The sequence below is a fragment of the Rattus norvegicus genome, chromosome Y (assembly GCF_021556685.1).
Source record: "Rattus norvegicus strain SHRSP/BbbUtx chromosome Y, alternate assembly SHRSP_T2T, whole genome shotgun sequence".
Taxonomy (NCBI): Eukaryota; Metazoa; Chordata; class Mammalia; order Rodentia; family Muridae; genus Rattus; species Rattus norvegicus.
Window position 1 is genome coordinate 44,304,729 of NC_141555.1, and position 17,153 is coordinate 44,321,881.

General features: G+C 38.9%; 1 long non-coding RNA gene across 1 annotated transcript in view; it reads left to right on the forward strand.

Annotated features, from left to right (window-relative positions):
• The first annotated feature begins 16,474 nt into the window (after nt 1–16,474).
• The window catches only part of LOC134484420 (uncharacterized), a 66,343-nt gene continuing 65,664 nt past the window's right edge, over nt 16,475–17,153 (forward strand). The window contains exon 1 of the long non-coding RNA XR_015647444.1: nt 16,475–16,544. This is a non-coding gene — a long non-coding RNA (uncharacterized LOC134484420). The remainder of the gene's footprint in view (nt 16,545–17,153) is intronic.

Sequence of the window (17,153 nt, forward strand, 5' to 3'; positions counted from 1 at the left end):
CTGCACCTAGGTCCCTATTCACAGGATGCCCAGATTGAGCTAGGTGTTTTTTTTTTTTTTTTTTTTTTTGAGTCAGAATGTGAGCAGAGTTCTCAGGGGTTTCTGCCTCTCAGACAGACTAAGTCTTCCCCACCCCACATAAGAATTGGTAGTAGGATGCTGTTTGGACCAGTTCAGACCCAGGTGCAGTTTGGACTACAGGGCTCCTGCAGCTTAACTGCTCCTATATTCATGTGTCCAGAGGCACTATGCAGTTTTTTCTTGGCCTAGGGATGTGGGCACAGGTGGGCAGAAGTGTCAGTCTCTCCTTCCCTGAGGTCTCAGTATTGCCCACTCTACTCTGTCCCACGGTGTTTCAAAAGGAGTTTCAAATGTTTATTCCCTATCCTACAGGTCTCCAGTCTTTCCATTTCTCCTCCAAATGTGTTGCAGAAGACCTCTCTGTTCAAGGGGAGGTAAAACAGGCCCCATCATACAAAGAGGGCTTTAAACTTCTTCTCTTAAAGGTAATCTCAGTGATTTCTCATATTCCACAAATGGATTAAGTCCTGCCCCCTCTCAACACAAGACTTTAATACCTTCACCTTCTGCCAAAGCAGGGCAGAGAGCTATGTCCAATCATAAAGACAGTCAAATGTGTCCCCCATCTGCACCAAAGTGTGATATGCAATCTGCATTGGGTAAAATGAGTTTGAAACCTGACTCTGCTGACAAAAGGCATTTCAGAACTTCCCTATTAAACCTAGAGGACCTTACACATCCTCCACTATTAAAAATGTTCTTAAATCATCACTTATGTTACAAGGGGCCAAAATACAGTCACAAAGCCCCAAGTGAACCTCACAACACACATACCAGCCCTAGCAGAGACAAAATTTTCTGCATGTACACCTTTAGATCAAGTACAATTGCCAGCTTCAGAAGGGGCTCTTGAGAGTTCCATACCCAAGGAAGATGTGGTAGAAAATTCTGAGTCCACCCAAGGGACTCCTGTGCATTCTGTACATAAAAATATCATTAGCGTACTCTACATCTCCCCCAGTACTTCTACTGTCACTATACAGAAAATTATTCAAATATCCTCTACCACCGAAAAGGACCCTCTTGACTTGTCATCAGGCCCAAAACGACCCAAGTTTATCGCAATACACAGTCAATGAGAGATGAACAGTCCATATTTATACGATGTAAAGAGAAGATAAAACATCCCCTACATCCTCAGAGAACTCTAGGTCATTCTGTCCTGAAAGGAGAGGCTCCAAAATTTTCCACATATACATCAGAGATGCTAGAATTTCCCAAAACTGAGCAGGACTCTCTGAATAGTACTCTATCTCATAAAGAGACTGTAGGACAAGAAACATCCAGAAAAGGATATCTATCCACAGCCAAATCTTTAGAAATGGTTTGCGGATGTGACACAAGTAAAAAACATGTTCTAGGACATTTTCCATCTTAGAGAAGGTTATGGATCCAACCATATGTTAATGAGGAGTGGGGGAACATGATATGCAAACACCAGTGTCTGTACCATCCTTGACATTGAGGAAAGGGATTCCTCGTTTTAATTTGTGCAAAAGAATGCATATGACCTCTGCAAAATTCACAGGGGGCTATTTGAAAATCCGTATATCCTCAAGATCAGGCCATCTTCCCCAAATACAGAAGATGCTACACACTCTTCCAAATATGCACAAAGGTTTTCCAGTCCTTCTTTATACCCACAAGCGGTCCCATAACATCTGCAAAATACATTAAAGACTTTGGATTTTTACCTTATATTCTGAAGGGGCCTTGGATCCTGTTTTGCCTATCAAGCAGGCTATGGAACCTGACACTTCTACACAAAAGTCTGTTTCCACTTCTCCAGCAGAAGAAAATTTTTTGGAACTTCCTCAATTACAAAACAATATCTAGAAACATCCTTATCTGCTCATGAGGCTCTCAGCCCTCTCACATATGTCCATGATGCTCTAGGAGAGGTCACATCTTCTGAGGTAGCTCTAATACCTACCCCCCATTCTGATGTCACAGTCAGGATTTCAAAACATATACATGGTACATTAAGACCTTCCTCATCTGAGAAGGAAGTCGTAGGATCTACTGCATCTGAACAGCATGCTTTACAACTATCCCCATCTACCCAAGTAGATTTCACATGTCCACTCTGGGGAGAAATAGTCGACATTCTCCCTCTACCAAAATGGACCACAGGCATCCAGTTTCTAGAAACAAAGGGTTAAGTTTTGACCCTTCTGATGGACTTGAGAAATTTCTCCTCGAAGGAAGAGAGTTTCAACCTTACCCCTTCTGCCAAAAGGTATCCTTTGCCATCTTCTGCTGACAAAGAGACACCAAAAGCTACAATTCTTCCACAGGTGAGTCCCACACATTCTCCATCTGTCCAAAGGGCCTTGAAATTTTCCATAAATGATGAAGGAATTGTGGAAAGTTGCCAATCCTTACAAGAGAATGCTGGATATACCATATTGTCCCAAGATGCTCAAGTACCTCCTCCTTCTACCAAAAAGGCATGTTCACCGTCTACCCTAGGATTTCAGGGAATTTCTTCACCCCTCTCTAGAGCTCCAGAAAGTGTTCTCCCATCCTCAAAGTAATTTGTCATTGTGAAAATTAGACTCCAAAATAAAAAACAACTTTTTATATTTTGAAAGGTCTGATGGAAAGTCCACATCGAAAAAAAAATCATTTAGACCTTTTGCCATTAGCCCAACTATATCAGAAAAATATCATGTCTTCTAAAGCATCAAAAAATCAATCTGGTTCTAGCACTCTTCCTGGGAAACATTTACCATCAGCCATAGTATCCCCAGGACCATCAAAATCTAAAAAGGGGTATCTAGAATATTTACCATCTGCCAAAGGTCTTTAGGATGTTCAGCAACTTCTCCATGAGCTTGGTTAACCCACAGAACGAAAGAACTAAAGCCATCTTCCCAGGGTGTTTTCCCAAGAACCACATAGTTTTTTCTTTTCTTTTATGCCAAGACTTAAGGCCAGCTCATTCATATCTCTATTCTCTTGACCTCTTTCTTCTCCCTCCCAAATGGCTGTTAACTCTGAATTAGAGACCGATTAGTAAACCCTAGAGGTACTGAAGGAATATCCGAGAGGCAGTTGCTGTCAGGACAACACTAGAAACATCACAGAACCAGTTAGGGCTCTCCATGATACAAGAATATTTCTGGCAGGACCTAATGATGATGTCACTGAGAACTTCCATGGCCTACCTGCTAAACAGCTTTCCTTACATTGACCAATTTCGAGGGTGTCCTTTCCATGAGTGTCTGCTGTGACACAGTGGAAACCTTTACATACTACTTGTCTCCACTGCTAAGTACTTCTATTGTTTCATTTGTGGTTACATTCTCTGAATGGAGAAAGTTAGTTAGGGACTTGGCATTGGAAGAAAAGATTTAGGAACATGGAGTGGAGGAGATTCTTCTGGATAATAATTTTATTCCCAGGTCCAAACCTGTGACATACACTTGAATTTCCTAGGTTTTCTCTGTATCTCCAAGGCAAGTATTTTCCCTACAGACCTTCAATTGAATAAATATTGTATTAATTATTTTGTCTGCATTCCTTGAGAGGGGACGTTATACATATTCCTGAATGTGTACTCAAAAATTCAGTTTTCCAATTCAATTTTTTGCAATTATTTTGTCAACAAAGGGGGCACAGCTATAGAGTGAGTATACCATTGTAAATACTGTGTACCTTCTTCAAATGATAAACTCCCAATCAGTTATTTAATCCAAACATTACAAGACATCATTAAAGCAAAGGAGAGCATGGACTATAGAATCCAATGCATGGAGGAGCTTACTCTTTGCTGAGAACACAATACTTGCCTTACCTTTCTTCTTCAGGACCTTTTCCTTCTTGGCAAAAGGATAAAAGCTAAGAGCTCCTTGGAAAAAATAGAGTGCCCTACCAAAACCTGACATTTGGGATAAAGAAATGAAATACAAAAACTATCTGACTCCCAAGAAAAATAACAAGCAGGAAAGTCCAAATGCTCCTGATTCCCATATGTGAAAAGCTAAGATAAAGGCTATCTCTTCAGTCAACCTACTCAACCCCTACACAAGACTCAAGGAGCTTTCCCATTGACCACATATTTCTTCTTTTTTTTATACCAAGACATAAGGCCAGCTTCCTACTCCCCGTATCTGATCACTTCATCCTCTGTGTTCTTCCTCCCAAATGGCTGTTTACCCTGCAATAGAGGCCAATAAGTAAACCCTAGAGGTACTGAAGGAATATCTGAGAGGCAGTTGCAGTCATGACAACACTTGTGACATCACAGAAGAAGCTTGGGCTCTCCAGGATACAAGAGATTTTTCAGGGAGGACTAATGATGATGTCACTGAGAATTGCCATAGCCTACCTACTAAACAGCTTCCCTTACATTGACCAGATTTGAGGGTGCCATTTCCAGGAGTTTCTCCTGTGATACAGTGGAAACCTTTACATACTATATCTCTCCAAAGGTAGAGACTTCTCTTTGCTTCATTAGTGGTTACATGCTCTGAATGGACAAAGTTAGTCAGGTGCTTAGCATGGCTAGAAAAGATTTAGGAACATAGAGTGGAGAAGACTCTTCCAGATAATATTTTATTCCCAGGTTCATTCCTGTGACTTACAGTTCAATATCCCAGGTTTTCTCTATTTCCCAAAGGCTAGTATTTTGCCTACAGACCTTAATTGAATGAATATTGTATTTCACTTTCTCATTGTACATTCCTTGATAAGAGACTTTATTAATATTCCTGTATGTGTACTCAAAAATTCTGTTTCTAATTCCATTTTCATCAAAGCAAAGGACAAAATGACTATAGAATTCACTTATTTAGTCCTTTTTGGAATCAGTACTACACTATCTATCGTCCTGTGTCCCCTTCAATAGACTTGAGGGTCGGATGTTTTACCAAGATTGTCTCTGAAGCCCAAACATAAGATACCGGAAGATGGGTAGAAAGAAGAATGGCTTGAGGACCAGTATAACCTCAATTTCAATAGGTTCATAAGACAAGAGGGATTCTATTTGGCATTGTCATTTCTGTACTCTATATTCTTGAACTAGTTGTGCAGAATCCATGTTACAATTCCACCTAACCACATAGCTGTAGGAGCCATCAAAAGTATATATATATATATATATATATATATATATATATATATATATATATATATATATATATATATATCTGCCACCAAAACTAGATAAGATTGATGTAGCTAAAAAGTAAATTCTGCAAGCAACCAGACATAGATATTTCCTGAAAGACACAGGTAGATCATGTCAACTGCCTAAAAAACACAAAGACCCAAAAAAGAAAGAGAACTTCAGACCAATTCCCTTTATGAATATTGACACAAAAATACTCAATATAATTCTTACGAACCGAATCTAAAAAACAATCATCCATCATGATCAGGGATACAGGGATGTTTTAATATACAGAAAACCATCAATGTTATCCAACATCTAAACAAACACAAATATAAGGACACATGGTCATTTCGTTAGATGCTGAGAAAGCATTTGACAAAATTCAACAACATTTCAGTGTAGGGAGCGTTGAGGTAAAACATAAATGGTGCCGACATCCAGTCCTGTCTGGTAGTAAATGATTTATTGCACATGCACAGCCTTTTCCCCTTGCCAGGGTGGCTGTAGGATAATGAGGTGATCCGGGGCCCTCCTGTGGTGATCAACGATACTGCACATGAGCGGTTTTTCCACCTGCATCAGTTCGAAGGGATGGTAATAAGGTAATGAGGAATTCATGTGCCGCCAATCCCTGAAGGAAAAGTAGCAGGTGTGATAGTGGGGTGATTCATGCTCGACCAATCACTGAAGGACAATTAGCATAACCACAGCCTGTTGTGTATATAAGGCAAGTGCTTTTGGCAATCAAGGTCCCTGTATCAACAAAGAGGTGGTCCTGCCATAAAGGCTATAGAGAAGAATGCGACCTTGTTGTGTCTCCATGCCAGACGAGGTGGGCGTGAAACTTCAGAATAAAGAAAGATCAGGAATTGAAGGCCCATTTCTAAACATAGTAAAAGAAATGTACATCAAGCTGCTAGCCAATACCAAACTAAAAGGAGAGCAACTTGAAGCAATCTCACTAAAATCAGGACTAGACAAGGCTGCCCACTCTCTCCCTACTTATTCAAAACAGGACTCCATGTCATAGCCAGAGAAAACAGACAACAAAAGGAGGTCAAAGGGATACAAATTGGAAGGGAAGATATCAAAATATCACTATTTGCAGATGATAGGATAGTATACACTTAAGTGACCCAAAAGTTCCACCATGGAACTTCTTAACGTGATGAATAACTTCAGCAAAATGTCAGGATATAAAATTAACTCAAACATACCAGGAGCAATCCTCTCCTCCATGTATAAACAGGCTGAGAAAGAAAATAATGAACCCACACACTTCACAAGAGTCCCAAATAATATAAAATATCTTGGTGTGAGATTAACCAAGCAGGTGAATGATATGTATGACAAGAAGTTCAAGTATCTGAAGAAAGAAATTGAGGAAGATCTCAGAAGATGGAAACAGCTTCCATGCTCATGGATTGACAGGATTAATATAACAAAGATGACCATTTTGCCAAAAGCAATGTACACATTCAATGCAATCTCCATCAAAATTCCTACTCACTGCTTTAATAGAGGTGGAAAGAGCAATTTGGAAATTCATTTGGAATACTTAAGAAGTTAGACTCTAGAAAGCAAAAGAATTTTAAAAACATATGTTCTAGGGTCTTTCTGCCCCCTTTTCTCAAAGTCCTAACTAATATCATATCAAAAGTTAATGAAAATATTTTAAACCCTCTCCAAGGCACAGAAACTTATTTGTTTACAGCCAATACGGTACAATCGGGGTGACTTTCAGCTCTTTATGAGAGGCACAACCAGAAACGTCCAGCCCCTACTACTCCTATATCCATATGCACAGGAGGCCCAGATGGAGCTATGTGTTTTTTTTTTCTTAAGTCAGGAATGTGAGCAGAGTTCTCAGGGGTTTCCGTCCCTCTGATTGTCTCAGACTGACCCACCCCACACGAGATTTGGGTATAGGATGCTGTTTGGACCAGTTCAGATCCAGGTGCAGTTTGGACTGCAGGTCTCCTGCAGCTTAAATGCTCCTATATATATATGTGTGTGTCCAGAGGCACTATGCAGTTTCCTCTTGGGCTAGGGATGTGGGAACAGGTGGGCGGAGGTGGCAGTCTCTCCTTCCCTGAGTTCTCAGTATTGCCCACTCTTCTGTCCCACAGAGTTTCCAAAGGAGTTTCAAATTTTCATTCCCAAACCTACCTGTCTCCATCTTTCCAATTCTCCACCAGATGTGTTGGAGAAGACGCCTCTGGTCAAGGGGAGGTACAACAGGCCCCACCAAACAAAGAGGTCTGCAAATCTTCTTCTCTTAAAGGTAATCTCAGTGATTTCCATATTCCACAAATGGATTAAGTCCTGCCCCCTCTCAACATGAGACTTTAATACCTTCGCCAACTGCCAAATCTTGGCAGAGAGCTATGTCCACTCACAAAGACACTCAAAGATGTCCCACATCTCCACCCTAGTGCCTTATGCAATCTGCTTCGGGTAAAATGAGTTGCAAACTGATTCTGCTGACAAAGGGGATTTCAGAAATTCCTTATTAAACCAAGTGGAACTTCAAAGTCCTCCACTATTAAAAATGGGCTTAAATCATCACTTATGATCCAACGGGAACAAAATACAGTCACAAATCCCCAAGTGAACCTCATAACACACATAACAGCACAAGCAGAGAAAAAACTTTCTGCTTGTACACCATTAGATCAAGAACGATTGCCAGTTTCAGAAGGGGCACTTCAGAGTCCACACCCACACAAGATGTGTTAGAAAATTCTGAGTCCACCCAAGGAACTCTTGTGCCTTCTGAACATAAAAAATATGATCTAGTACCCTCACTATCTCCACCAGTACTTCCAATGTCCCTTATACAACAGAGAATTATTCAAATATTCTCTACCACCAAAGAGGACCCTCCTGACTTGTCATGAGGCCCAAAAGAGACAAGGTTATCAGAACACACACTCAATGAGCCATCCAGACATCATATTGATACAATGTACAGAGAAGATAAAACATACCCTTCCTCCTCAGGGGACTCTAGGTCATTCTGTCCTGAAAAGAGGGACTCCAAAATTTTCCACACATACATCAGAGATGCTAGAATTTCCCAAAACTGAGCAGGATTCTCTGAGTAGTACTCTATCTCATAAACAGACTGTGGGATAACATCTACAAAAGGAGATCTACCAACAGCCACATATGTAGAAATAGCTTGTAGATGTGACACATGTACAAAAGATGTTCTAGGACATTTTCCATCTGTAGAGAAGGTTATGGATGCAACCATACATGAACGAGGAGTAGGGGAACATGATATGCAAACACCAGTGTCTGTAGCATCCTCGACATCTGAGGAAAGGGATTACTTGGATTCCATTTGTGCAAAAGAATGGATATGACCTCCGCAAACTTCACAGTTGGCTATAGGAACTTCTTAATCTCCTCAAGATCAGCCATCTTCCCCAACTACAGAAGACGTTCCACACCCTTCCAAACATGCACAATGCGGTTCCAGTCCTTCTTTATACCCACAAGCGGGCCCAGAAAATCTGCCAAATACCTCACAGGATATGGATTTTACCTTATCTTCTGAAGGGGCCTTGGACCCTGTTTTGCCTATCAAGCAGGCTACGGAACATGACACTTCAATTCTTCAATACGAAATTCTCTTTCCATTTTTTCAGCAGAAGAAATTTTTCTTGGAACTTCCACAATTACACAACGCTGTCTAGAAACATCCTTATCTGCTCATGAGGCTCTCAGACCTCTCACATATGACCATGTTGCTCTTGGAGAGGTGACATCTTCATAGTCAGCTCTAATACCTTCCCCCCATTCTGACATCACAGTCAGGATTTCCACAAATATACACGATACATTAAGACCTTCCTCATCTGAGAAGGATGTCTTAGGATCTACTGCATCTGAACAGCATGCTTTACAACTATCCCCATCTACCCAAGTAGATTTATTTCACATGTCCACTCTGGGGAGAAATAGTTGACATTCTCCCTCTACCAGAGTGGACCACAGTCACCCAGTTTCTAGAAACAAAGTGTTAAGTTTTGATCATTCTGATGGAGTCTTTAGAAATTTCTCCTCTAAGGAAGCCAGTTTCAACCTTCCCCCTTCGGCCAAAAGGTATCTTGTGCCATCTTCTGCTGCCCAAGAGACAACAAAAGCTACAATTACTCCTCAGGTGAGTCCCATACCTTCTCCTTCTGTACAAAGGGACGTGGAATTTTCCAAAAATGACGAAGGTATTGTGGAAATGTGCCAATCCTTACAAGGGCATGCTGGACATTCCATATTGTCCCAAGATGCTCAAGTAACACCTCCTTCAACCGAAAAGGCATGTTCACCATCTGCCCTAGGGTTTCAGGGAATTTCATCACCACTCTCTAGTGCTCCAGAAAGTGTTCTCCATGCTCAAAGTGATTTGTCATTGTGCAAATTAGATTTCAAATATACAAAACTTTTTTTATATTTACAAAGGTCTGAGGGAAACTCCACATCGAAAAAAAAATCATTTAGAACTTGTTCCATTAGCCCAAGTATATCAGAAAAATTTCATGTCTTCTAAAGCATCTAAACATCAATCTGGTTCTAGCACTCATTCTGGGAAACATTTACAATCAGTCATACAGTCCCCAGGACCATCAAATTTAATAAGGTGTATCTAGAAACTTTACCATCTGCCAAAATGTCTTTAGGATGTTCAGCAACTTCTCCATGAGCTTGGTCAACCCATAGAACAAAATAACTAAAGCTATCTTCCCAGGATGTTTTCCCAAGATCCACATATTTTTTCTTTTTTTTTTTTTTATGCCAAGACAGAAGGCCAGCTTCCTTCTCCCCATCTCTGATATCTTCATCCTCTTTGTTCTTCCTCACAAATGGCTGTTTACTCTGAATAGAAGGCTAATTGGTAAATACTAGAGGTACTGAAGGAATATCCGAGGTGCAGTTCAAGACATGACAATACTTATGACATCACAGATGATGCTAGGGCTCTCCAGGACGCAAGAGTTTTTTCAAGGAGGGACTAATGATGATATCACTGAGAATTGCCATGGACTACATGCTGAACTGCTTTACTAACATTGACTAGATAAAAGGGTGCACTTTACAGAGTGGAAAACTTTACCTACTATATCTCTCTAAAGCGAAGGAATTCTCTTGGCTTCATTATTGATTACATGCTCTGAATGGAGAAAGATAGTTAGGGGCTTGGCATGGGTAGAAAAAATTTAGGAACCTAGAGTGGAGGAGATTAATCTGGATAATACTTTTATTCCCAGATCCATTCCTATGGCCTATAGTTCAATTTTTTCAGAAATATGTTTCCCAAACACTACGATTTTCCCTATACTCCTTTAATGGAATGAATATTACATTATATTTTCTTATTGTACATTCTATGATAGGGGACTTTATAATATTCCTGAATGTGTACTCAAAAATTCTTTTTTCCAATTCCATTTTCTGCAATGATTTTGGCAACAAACTGGGCCCATCTACAGTGTAAGCATAACAGTGTAAATACTGTGTACATACTTCAAATGACACACTACCAAATCCTTATTTTATCCAAAAATTACCAGACATTAATAAAGGAAAGTACCACATTGACTATATAATTTTTTTCTCTATTCCCACTTGATATTATTTCTGCAATATCTGCCTTCCTGTGTTTCATTGCCATACATGAGGGTTTTGGATATTTTACCATGATTTTTATTAAGGCCAAACATAAGATATAGGAGGCTGGGCAGCGAGTGGAATAACTTGAGGACCAGTGAAACCTCAATATCAGTAGTTTCAAAAGAACAGGATGGGGTCTACTTGGTGTTGCCATTTGTGAATTCTACAGTCTTGACCTAGATGCACAGAATTCATGTTAAAATTCCAGCTAAAATTATAGCTTCAGGAACCACCAAAAGTACATATATATACATCAGCTTCTGAAACTGCACAAGATTTATGAAGGTAAGAAGTGCATTCTGTCAGATATAAATATTTCCTGAGAGACACAGCTAGATTATACAAATACAGAAGTGAATGCTAGTGGCAAACCAGTAAAGTGGAAATGGACTTCTTGTTTGTAGATTTTGAGGAAAGATTACAAGAGCTGAAGGGGCTTTAACAGTATAAGAACAACAATGCCAATGAACCGGAGCTTTCTGATACTAGAACAATATTCAAAGAATGTACATGGACAGAGCTATGGCTCCAACTGCCTATGTGGAAGAGGATGGACTTGGTGAGCACAATGGAAGGAGAAGTCCTTGGTCCTCCCTAGGTTTGACTCCAAGTTCAAAGGAATGTCAAGGGGTAGTATGGAGGGTTATAGAAGAGGAGGGGGACCAGTTAGGGATCTTATGGGCAGGAAACTGGGAAAGGAAATAACATTTTAAATGTAAATATAGAAACATCCAGTTAAAAAAAGCAATAATATTTGCTAAAAATGAAAGATATTAAAGAAAAGATAATTGCCAACTAATCATACCTATTGACTTGGAAATCTACAATGATAGTCAGAGTAATACTAGTGGAAAGACTAAGATGATGAAATCTGAACTAGAGCACTTCTCTCTCCCAGATAGAAGTATCAGACAGAAACTGCACTATAGGTACCCAAAACATTGAAGAGTTTACTCTGAGCTGAGGACATAATACTTCTCCATCCCATCTTCCTTAGTAACTTTCTCTTTCTGACAAAAAGTATAAAGTCCATGACCTGTCAGGGATACAACTGTGCCATTCAAAACACTTGACTTTTGGAATAAAGAAATGAATGATATAAACTCTCTGACTTCCAGAAAGCAAAAGAACAGGGAAGTTCAGATGCTCCTGAGAGGCTCCTGGCTCCTGATTCCCTTATGTGGAAGGCAAAGTTAAAGGCTATCTCTTCAGAGATACGCCTCAACACCTAACAAGGACACACTAAGCTTTCCCAAGCACCAAATATTTCTTCCTTGTTTTTATACCAAGACAGAAGGCCAGCTTCCTTCTCCCCATCTCATATCCTTCATCCTCTTTTTTCTCACTCCAAAGTTGTCTCTGAATTAGGCCCATTAGTAAACCTTAGAGTTATTGAAGGAAAATCTGAGCGGCAGTTGCAGTAACTACAACAGAAGGAGCTAGGACTCACCAGGTTGTAAGAGAGTTTTCAGGGAGGTCCTAATGATAATGTCACTGAGAACTACTGTGGTCTACATGCTGAACACTTTTCCTTACATTGACCAGATTCTAGAGTGTCCTTACCAGGTATATCTCCGGAAACACTGTTGAAACCTGTATGTACTACATCACTCTAAAGTAGAGACTTCTCTCTGCTTAACTAGTTGTTACATGCTCTGAATGTAGAAAGTTAGCCAGGAGCTTAGCATGGGTAGAAAAAATTTAGGAACATGGAGTGTATGACATACTTCTAGATAATATTTTTATTCCCAAGTTCATTCCTGTGACATAAAGTTCAATTTTCTGTGTTTTCTTTCTTTCCCAAAGGCAAGTATTTTCTCTACAACCTTAAATGGAATGAATATTGTATTTCAATTTCTTCCTGTAAATGGGTAGTTTTACCAAAAGGTATGGCCAATAGCCTTCTATGTGTCAACATTTGTGGGCAATGCCATTGCCCCAATAAGACAGAAGTTTCCTGCACCCCATTTTACAGATGATATCCTTTTAACTGCAAAGAATGAAGAGATTTTAGATTTAGTATATAGAAATTTATTTAAATTGCTAGAAGGTAGGGGATTTGATTACTGCCCCAGAAAAGGTACGAAAGGGCAATTTTGTAAATTATTTAAGAGCAAAACTAAATCCTTATAACATTATCCCCCAGAAGGTTGAATTGAGGAAAGATAATCTTAAGACTCTTAATGATTTTGAAAATTTGAAAAATAACTAGGAGATATTAATTGGGTCAGATGTCATTTAAAATTACCTAATTATGAATTAAAACCATTGTATAACATTTTAAGAACAACAATGCCAATGAACCAGGGCTTTCTCATACTATACCAATATAGAAAGAAAGTACATGGACTGAGGAATGGCTCCAAATGCATATGTGGCAATGGATGGAATTTTTGGGCAACATAGGAAAGAGAAGCCTTTGTCCTCCCTTGTACATCTTTCACTTCAAGGGAATGTCATTCAGGAGAAAGGCTGGTTAGAGAAGAAGGAAATGGGAATGTGTAGGGATCTTATGTGCAGGAAACAGGGAAAGGAAATAATATTGGAAATTTAAATATAGAAACATCCAGTTAAAAAAAACAATATAATTTGCTAAAAAATAAAAAAAGTAAGATGTAAAAGACAGTAAAAGTTGCCAAGTAATCACACATATTTACTCGTAAATCTGATGTGGTCGAGTAATACTAGTGGAAAGACTGAGATGATGAAATCTCAACTAGAAGCAATTCTGTGTCCGTAATATTAGTGTCAGACAAAAAAATCACTATAGGTGTCCAAAGCATGGTGTTTACTCCGAGATAGCAACACAATATTTGTACTTCCCTTCTTCGTTAGTTCCTGTCTTCTTGAGAAAAACAGTAAAGGTCAGGAGCTCAGGGAATCAATTGTGCTCTTCACAACACTTGGATTTTGTAATAAAGAAATGAATGATATAAACTCTCTGAATTTTAGGAACCATATGAAGAGGGAAGTTGAGATGCTTCTGAGAGACTCGCAGCTCATGATTCTCATATGTGGAAGGTTCAGATAAAGACTATCTCTTTAGCGATCCCACACAACTCCTATCTTGGACTCACTGAGCTTTCCAAGGACCACATAGATCTTTCTTTTTTTTCATACAAAGACAAAAAGCCAACTTAATCCCCTTCTCATATCTCTTCATCTTCTTTTTTCTCACTCCCAAATGACTGTTTACTCTGAAATAGAGGACAATTAGTAAACCCTAGAGGTAATGAAGGAACATCTGAAGATCAGTTGCAGTCACAGCAAAACTTGTGACATCACAGAAGAAGTTTTGGCTCTACAGGATACCAGAGATTTTTCATGAATGAACTAATGATGATGTCTCTAAGACCTGCCATGGCCTATCTGCTAAAGAATTTTTCTTACATTGACTAGATTTGAGGGTGCCCTTTCCATGTATGTCTTCTGTAACATAGTGGAAATGTTTACATACTCCATCTCTCTAAAGCTAGTGACTTCTCTTTGCTTCTTTAATGGTAACATGCTCTGAAAGGACAAAGTTAGTCAGGGTCTTGGCATGGGTCGATGAGATTTAGGAACAGGTGTGTAGAAGATTCTTCTAGATAATATTTTCATTCTCAGGTTCATTCCTGTGGCACACAGTACAATTTTCTTCGTTTTCTCTGTTCCCCAAAGGCCAGTATTTTCCCTACAGACATTTATTTGAATGCATGTGCATTTCAATTTTTATTGTATATTCCTTGATAGGTGACTTTATTCATATTCCTGAATGTGTACTCAAAAATTCTCTTTTCCACTTCTATTTTCTGCAATGATTTTCGCAACAAAGGCGCCCAGCTCTAGAGTGATAATAACAGTGTAAATTGTGTGTATCTACTTCAAGTGGTAAACTCCAAATTCCTATTTCATCCAAAAATTTCCACATATCAGTAAAGCATAGGACCACATGGCGTACAGAATTTGGTTCTCAGGTCCCTTTCGATATCGGTTCTTCAATATCTCTGTTCCAGTGTCTCTGGGTTAGATTTGAGATTTTTGAATGTTTTACCATGAATATTTCTTGAGGCCAAACATAAGATAGAGAAGGATGGGAATTGATAAGAATGGCTTCAGGACCAGGGAAACCCTCACTTCAATAGTTTCATAAGGACAGGAGGGAATCTATTTGCCAATGCAATTTGTGGACTCTACATTCTTGACCTAGTTGCACTGAATCCATTTTAAAATTCCCCCTAACTTCATAACTGTTGGAGCCACCAAAAGTATATACATATATATCATATATATTTCATATGTATATGATATATATATATATATATATATATATATATATATATATATGAAATCAGCCACCAAAACTAGATAAGATTTATGAAGCTAAGAAGTGCATTCTACCAGGAACTGGATATAGATAATTCCTGAGAGACACATTTAGAGCATGTCAAATACAGAAGTGAATGTTAGTGGCAAACCAGTGAACTGAAAACAGACATCTTGTTGGTAGTTTTTGAGACAGTATTACAATAGTTGAAGGTGTTGTTAACTCCAAAAGAACAATATTGTCAATGACCCAGTGCTTTCTTGTACTAGACCAATATTCAAACAATGAACATAGAACTATGGCTCCAAATACATATGTGGCAGAGTATGGGCACCAATGGAAGGAGAAGCCTTGGTCCTACCTAGGTTTGTCTCTCAGTTCAAGGGAATTTCAAGGGGCAGAATTATGGTTAGAGAAGAAGGGATTGTGAACAGGTAGTGATCTTATGGGCAGGAAATTGAGAAAGGACATAATATTTTAAATGTAAATATAGACTCATCCAGTTTAAAAACACTATAATTTGATAAAAATTTAAAAAAGAATGATTTAAAAGTAAAGAAAACTGCCAACTAATCACACTTATTTACTCAGATCTCTAAATTGGTATTCAGAGTAATACTAGTGGAAAGACAAAGATGATGAAGTCTCAACTAGAAGCACTTCTTTCTCCGAAATATCCGTGTCAGACACAAAATGTACTATAGGTATCCAAAGCTTGGAGGAGTTTACTCTGAGCTAAGTACCCAATACTTGTCTTTACCTCCTTCCTTAAGACCTTTTTCTTCTGGGCAAAAAGAATAAAGGCCATAGCTCTCAGAAAAACAACTGTGCCCTCTCAAAATCTATTCTTTGCAATTAAGAAATGAATGATATAAACCCTTTGACATTCAGGAACCATAAGAACAGGGAATTCCAGATATTTCTGTGACGCTTCCAGCTCTTGATTCTCATATGTGTAAGTCTCAGATCAAGTCTATCTCTTCAGCGATACCACTCCAACCCTTCCAAGGGCTCTCTGAACTTTTCAAAATACCACTTATTTCTTCATTTTTTTCATACAAAGACAGAAGGCCAGGTTCCTTCTTCACATCTCTGATCTCCTCATCCTGTTTGTTCTCACTCCCAAATGGCTGTTTACTCTGAATTAGTGGCAAATTAGCAAACCAGAGAGGTAATGAGGTAATATGTGAGAGTCAGTTCCTGTCAGGACAATAATTGTTACATCACAGAAGAAGCTAGGGCTCTCCTAGTTACAACAGATTTTTCATGGAGGTCCTATTTATGATGTCACTGAGAACTGCCATCTCCTACCTGCTAAACAGCTTTCCTTACATTTACCAGATTCGAGGGTGTCCTTTCCAGGTATGTCTCCTGTGACACAGTGGAAAGCTTTACGTACTCCATCTCTCTTAAGCTAGAGACTTATCTCTGCTTCACTAGTGGTTACATGCTCTGAATGGAGAAGGTTAGTCAGGGGCTTGGCATGGGTCCCTAATATCTAGGAATATGGAGTGCAGGAGATTCTACTGGATAATAATTTTATTCCCAGTTCCATTCCTCTGGTCTATAATTCAATTTCCTCAGATATCTTTCTTTTCTAATAGCCAGTATTTTCCCTACAGATCTTTAATTGAGTGAATATTTTATTACATTTTCTTAGTGTACATTCCTTGATAGTGGACTTTATATATATATTGCTGAATGTGTACTCAAATGTTCTATTATCCTATTCCATTTTTTTGCTCTGATTTTGAAAAAAAGGGGGCCCAGTACTAAAGTGAATATAACAGTGTATATATTCTGTATCTACTTAAATGACAAACTCCCAAATCCTTATTTTATCCAAAAATTACCACACATTAGTAAAGCAAAGGACAACATAGACTATAATGTGGTTCTGCGGTAGCATTAGATAGCAGTTCTCTAATATCTACCTTCCAGTGTTTCCATGGCCAGACTTGAGGGTTTTGG